The following is a 7,513-nucleotide window of genomic DNA, read 5'->3' on the forward strand; positions in this document are numbered from 1 at the left end:
CTATTTTATTAGATGACTGGCATAAATTGAAAGTAGTAGTCACACAGCTAGACAAACAGTTAACCCTATGTAACAGAATGACTTAATATTTTTAATAAAGGCCAATTGAAATTATGATTTTTAGCCAAAAATGAGTAAAATGCAATCATAAACGAAAATTGCCTCCAAAGGTGTATATAGCCTTTAACTTTTTTTTTTTAACCATTTATTAGTCCCACAAGGGGACTTTGATTGCTTCTATAATACACTGTACTGCTTATGTAGCACAGTGGTTAATATTGTCAGTACTGTACTGACAGGCACTATCCGTCTGCGCCAGAGATAAATGGATTCCCTACTGTCCCCCTCCTGTCAGCATGGTGGTGTTGCTGACCATTGGCATCACCACGCTCCATCCTCAGCCAGCACCAAGCTTTTCCTGGACTTAATCAGTCCTCTGTACCTCCCCGGCAACTATCGCCCAGAAGATCCTGGTTCCTTTGTATTGTCACAGCATCACACACAACTGTGCCACATGGCACCATGGCTTATTATCCAGCCAACCTGCAAAAGAGAACATTATGTACCATGCCAAATCACATATATGTACATGGCATGATGAATAAATTTGAGTAGCCCCTCAAGTGGTTGTCATCAGGCCGAAATTGATAATGTCCTATTCATGGTCACAAGAATGCTGTAGCCAGTCACTGGCTTCAGTGGTCACATGTTCAAGAATGACTCTGGAACGGTGGAAGTTTCAAAAGGTGAGTAATTTTTTTTATAACACACCTTCCTGCCTGCTGTCAATGTTTGAGTTATGTCCGACAACCCCTTTAACTTGACATCCATTTAATAGGCAACTGAAGAGGATACACCGGCAGCCCATAGGTACACAGTTTACCCTCACTACAAACCAGCAGGAAATGTATGCGATTTATTTGATTACTTGTCTAATAGACTGGGTCTGATGAATACTGTATTTCATTGAAATTTGAAAATTCATGAAAAAAAATGCTTGTTTTATTCAAGTCTAATATTTGACTTCTTCTAGGTTCTTTTTTTATCTATTCTTATAGAATATATTAATAGTCTGTAGACTTTGTTGCAGAAATTTCCGCAACTGAAATCAGTTCCATTCATTTGATTGGGACGGCAAGCACACGGTTTTCTGCAAGCTCCATTTAAGGTGAATGGAACTGGTTTTCAGTCGCAGAAAATTCTGCAGCAGAATCCGCAGCCCGTGAAGGCACCCTAAAACTCCGAACACCAGATTTTCCGGTTTATCATACTGTTTATTTGAACGTATTCACAAGACTTTTTTGTTTGATGATGTATTTTCGTACCTACTGAGGTGCAGTTATTTTCTAGCACAATGACTTCTGACATAACACATTGAATTTAATCATGTCAGGTATATGAGAAGCACTCCCAACAGACAAAACAGATTCTACCCTTCGTACTAGAGCATATGCTTCAATAACTATGTAACGATTTATTCTGCTAGAGGAGTTTCTATGCATGAATACAGATGTTAGGCTACTTTCACACTAGCGTTTTAGTTTTCCAGTATTAAGATCCGTCATAAGGGCTCAATACCGGAAAAAAAGCTTCAGTTTTGTCCCCATTCATTGTCAATGGGGACAAAACTGAACTGAACAGAACGGAGTGCTCCAGAATGCATTTTGTTCTGTTTAGTTGCGTTCCCATACCGGAGAGCAAACCGCAACATGTTGTATTTTGCTTTCCGTCCTGGGATGTGGAGCAAGACGGATCCAGTATGACCCCAATGCAAGTCAATGGGGACAGATCCGTTTTCTCTGAAACAGTCTGCCACAATAGAAAAACGGATCCGTCCTGGCAATGTTAAAGATGATACAACCGGATCCGTTCATAACGGCTGCAGACAGTTGTATTATCAGTAACGGAAGCGTTTTTGCTGAGCCCTGCCAGATCCAGTAAAAACGCTACTGTGAAAGTAGCCTTAGGCCATACAACAAGTGGCTATCACTGTTAACCACCTCAGCCCCCAGTGCTTAAACACCCTGAAAGACCAGGCCACTTTTTACACTTCTGACCTACACTACTTTCACCGTTTATTGCTCAGTCATGCAACTTACCACCCAAATGAATTTTACCTCCTTTTCTTCTCACTAATAGAGCTTTCATTTGGTGGTATTTCATTGCTGCTGACATTTTTACTTTTTTTGTTATTAATCGAAATTTAACGATTTTTTTGCAAAAAAATGACATTTTTCACTTTCAGTTGTAAAATTTTGCAAAAAAAAAACGACATCCATATATAAATTTTGCTCTAAATTTATTGTTCTACATGTCTTTGATAAAAAAAAAATGTTTGGGTAAAAAAAAAATGGTTTGGGTAAAAGTTATAGCGTTTACAAACTATGGTACAAAAATGTGAATTTCCGCTTTTTGAAGCAGCTCTGACTTTCTGAGCACCTGTCATGTTTCCTGAGGTTCTACAATGCCCAGACAGTACAAACACCCCACAAATGACCCCATTTCGGAAAGTACACACCCTAAGGTATTCGCTGATGGGCATAGTGAGTTCATAGAACTTTTTATTTTTTGTCACAAGTTAGCGGAAAATGATGATTTTTTTTTTTTTCTTACAAAGTCTCATATTCCACTAACTTGTGACAAAAAATAAAAAGTTCTATGAACTCACTACGCCCATCACGAAATACCTTGGGGTCTCTTCTATCCAAAATGGGGTCACTTGTGGGGTAGTTATACTGCCCTGGCATTCTAGGGGCCCAAATGTGTGGTAAGGAGTTTGAAATCAAATTCTGTAAAAAAATGACCTGTGAAATCCGAAAGGTGCTCTTTGGAATATGGGCCCCTTTGCCCACCTAGGCTGCAAAAAAGTGTCACACATCTGGTATCTCCGTACTCATGAGAAGGTGGGGAATGTGTTTTGGGGTGTCATTTTACATATACCCATGCTGGGTGAGAGAAATATCTTGGCAAAAGACAACTTTTCCCATTTTTTTATACAAAGTTGGCATTTGACCAAGATATTTATCTCACCCAGCATGGGTATATGTAAAATGACACCCCAAAACACATTCCCCACCTTCTCCTGAGTATGGAGATACCAGATGTGTGACACTTTTTTGCAGCCTAGGTGGGCAAAGGGGCCCATATTCCAAAGAGCACCTTTCGGATTTCACAGGTCATTTTTTACAGAATTTGATTTCAAACTCCTTACCACACATTTGGGCCCCTAGAATGCCAGGGCAGTATAACTACCCCACAAGTGACCCCATTTTGGAAAGAAGACACCCCAAGGTATTCGCTGATGGGCATAGTGAGTTCCTAGAATTTTTTATTTTTTGTCACAAGTTAGTGGAAAATGCTGATTTTTTTTTTTTTTTTTTTTTCATACAAAGTCTCATATTCCACTAACTTGTGACAAAAAATAAAAACTTCCATGAACTCACTATGCCCATCAGCGAATACCTTGGGGTGTCTTCTTTCCAAAATGGGGTCACTTGTGGGGTAGTTATACTGCCCTGGCATTCTAGGGGCCCAAATGTGTGGTAAGGAGTTTGAAATCAAATTCTGTAAAAATTGACGAGTGAAATCCGAAAGGTGCTCTTTGGAATATGGGCCCCTTTGCCCACCTAGGCTGCAAAAAAGTGTCACACATCTGGTATCTCCGTACTCATGAGAAGGTGGGGAATGTGTTTTGGGGTGTCATTTTACATATACCCATGCTGGGTGAGAGAAATATCTTGGCAAAAGACAACTTTTCCCATTTTTTTATACAAAGTTGGCATTTGACCAAGATATTTATCTCACCCAGCATGGGTATATGTAAAATGACACCCCAAAACACATTCCCCACCTTCTCCTGAGTACGGAGATACCAGATGTGTGACACTTTTTTGCAGCCTAGGTGGGCAAAGGGGCCCATATTCCAAAGAGCACCTTTCGGATTTCACAGGTCATTTTTTACAGAATTTGATTTCAAACTCCTTACCACACATTTGGGCCCCTAGAATGCCAGGGCAGTATAACTACCCCACAAGTGACCCCATTTTGGAAAGAAGAGACCCCAAGGTATTCGCTGATGGGCATAGTGAGTTCCTAGAATTTTTTATTTTTTGTCACAAGTTAGTGGAAAATGCTGATTTTTTTTTTTTTTTTTTTCATACAAAGTCTCATATTCCACTAACTTGTGACAAAAAATAAAAACTTCCATGAACTCACTATGCCCATCAGCGAATACCTTGGGGTGTCTTCTTTCCAAAATGGGGTCACTTGTGGGGTAGTTATACTGCCCTGGCATTCTAGGGGCCCAAATGTGTGGTAAGGAGTTTGAAATCAAATTCTGTAAAAAATGACGAGTGAAATCCGAAAGGTGCTCTTTGGAATATGGGCCCCTTTGCCCACCTAGGCTGCAAAAAAGTGTCACAAATCTGGTATCTCCGTATTCAGTAGAAGTTGGGGAATGTGTTTTGAGGTGTCATTTTACATATACCCATGCTGGGTGAGATAAATATCTTGGTCAAATGCCAACTTTGTATAAAAAAATGGGAAAAGTTGTCTTTTGCCAAGATATTTCTCTCACCCAGCATGGGTATATATAAAATGACACCCCAAAACACATTCCCCAACTTCTCCTGAGTACGGAGATACCAGATGTGTGACACTTTTTTGCAGCCTAGGTGGGCAAAGGGGCCCATATTCCAAAGAGCACCTTTCGGATTTCACTCGTCATTTTTTACAGAATTTGATTTCAAACTCCTTACCACACATTTGGGCCCCTAGAATGCCAGGGCAGTATAACTACCCCACAAGTGACCCCATTTTGGAAAGAAGAGACCCCAAGGTATTCGCTGATGGGCATAGTGAGTTCATGGAAGTTTTTATTTTTTGTCACAAGTTAGTGGAATATGAGACCTTGTATGAAAAAAAAAAAAAAAAAAAAAAATCAGCATTTTCCACTAACTTGTGACAAAAAATAAAAAATTCTAGGAACTCACTATGCCCATCAGCGAATACCTTGGGGTGTCTTCTTTCCAAAATGGGGTAGTTATACTGCCCTGGCATTTTCCAGGGGCCCTAATGTGTGGTAAGTAGGTAAATGACCTGTGAAATCCTAAAGGTGCTCTTTGGAATATGGGCCCCTTTGCCCACCTAGGCTGCAAAAAAGTGTCACACATGTGGTATCGCCGTATTCAGGAGACGTTGGGGAATGTGTTTTGGGGTGTCTTTTTACATATACCCATGCTGGGTGAGAGAAATATCTTGGCAAAAGACAACTTTTCCCATTTTTTTATACAAAGTTGGCATTTGACCAAGATATTTATCTCACCCAGCATGGGTATATGTAAAATGACACCCCAAAACACATTCCCCAACTTCTCCTGAGTACGGCGATACCAGATGTGTGACACTTTTTTGCAGCCTAGATGCGCAAAGGGGCCCAAATTCCTTTTAGGAGGGCATTTTTAGACATTTGGATACCAGACTTCTTCTCACGCTTTGGGGCCCCTAGAATGCCAGGGCAGTATAAATACCCCACATGTGACCCCATTTTGGAAAGAAGACACCCCAAGGTATTCAATGAGGGGCATGGCGAGTTCATAGAAATTTTTTTTTTTTTGCACAAGTTAGCGGAAATTGATATTTTTTATTTTTTTCTCACAAAGTCTCCCGTTCCGCTAACTTGGGACAACAATTTAAATCTTTCATGGACTCAATATGCCACTCACGGAATACCTGGGGGTGTCTTCTTTCCGAAATGGGGTCACATGTGGGGTATTTATACTGCCCTGGCATTCTAGGGGCCCTAAAGCGTGAGAAGAAGTCTGGAATATAAATGTCTAAAAAATTTTACGCATTTGGATTCCGTGAGGGGTATGGTGAGTTCATGTGAGATTTTATTTTTTGACACAAGTTAGTGGAATATGAGACTTTGTAAGAAAAAAAAAAAAAAATTCCGCTAACTTGGGCCAAAAAAATGTCTGAATGGAGCCTTACAGAGGGGTGATCAATGACAGGGGGGGTGATCAATGACAGGGGGGGTGATCAATGACAGGGGGAGTGATCAATGACAGGGGGGTGATCAATGACAGGGGGGTGATCAATGACAGGGGGGTCTATATGGGGTGATAACCACAGTCATTGATCACGCCCGTGTAAGGCTTCATTCAGACGTCCGTATGCGTTTTGCGGATCCGATCCATCTATCAGTGCATCTGTAAAAATCATGCGGACATCTGAATGGAGCTTTACAGGGGGGTAATCAATGACAGGGAAGGTGATCAATGACAGGGGGGTGATCAGGGAGTCTATATGGGGTGATAACCACAGTCATTGATCATGCCCCTGTAAGGCTTCATTCAGACGTCCGGATGCGTTTTGCGGATCCGATCCATCTATCAGTGCATCCGTAAAAATCATGCGGACATCTGAATGGAGCTTTACAGGGGGTTGATCAATGACAGGGGTGTAATCAATGACAGGGGGGTGATCAGGGAGTCTATATGGGGTGATAACCACAGTCATTGATCACGCCCCTGTAAGGCTTCATTCAGACGTCCGTATGCGTTTTGCGGATCCGATCCATCTATCAGTGCATCCGTAAAAATCATGCGGACATCTGAATGGAGCTTTACAGGGGGGTAATCAATGACAGGGGGGTGATCAATGACAGGGGGGTGATCAGGGAGTCTATATGGGGTGATAACCACAGTCATTGATCATGCCCCTGTAAGGCTTCATTCAGACGTCCGGATGCGTTTTGCGGATCCGATCCATCTATCAGTGCATCCGTAAAAATCATGCGGACATCTGAATGGAGCTTTACAGGGGGTTGATCAATGACAGGGGGGTGATCAGGGAGTCTATATGGGGTGATAACCACAGTCATTGATCACGCCCCTGTAAGGCTTCATTCAGACGTCCGGATGCGTTTTGCGGATCAGATCCATCTATCAGTGGATCCGTAAAAATCATGCGGACATCTGAATGGAGCTTTACAGGGGGTTGATCAATGACAGGGGGGTAATCAATGACAGGGGGGTGATCAGGGAGTCTATATGGGGTGATAACCACAGTCATTGATCATGCCCCTGTAAGGCTTCATTCAGACGTCCGGATGCGTTTTGCGGATCCGATCCATCTATCAGTGGATCCGTAAAAATCATGCTGACATCTGAATGGAGCTTTACAGGGGGTTGATCGATGACAGGGGGGTAATCAATGACAGGGGGGTGATCAATGACAGGGGGGTGATCAGGGAGTCTATATGGGGTGATAACCACAGTCATTGATCATGCCCCTGTAAGGCTTCATTCAGACGTCCGGATGCGTTTTGCGGATCCGATCCATCTATCAGTGCATCCGTAAAAATCATGCGGACATCTGAATGGAGCTTTACAGGGGGTTGATCAATGACAGGGGTGTAATCAATGACAGGGGGGTGATCAGGGAGTCTATATGGGGTGATCAGGGGCTAATAAGGGGTTAATAAGTGACGGGGGGGGGGTGTAGTGTAGTG

This window comes from Bufo bufo, chromosome 4 (assembly GCF_905171765.1).
Source record: "Bufo bufo chromosome 4, aBufBuf1.1, whole genome shotgun sequence".
Lineage (NCBI taxonomy): Eukaryota > Metazoa > Chordata > Amphibia > Anura > Bufonidae > Bufo > Bufo bufo.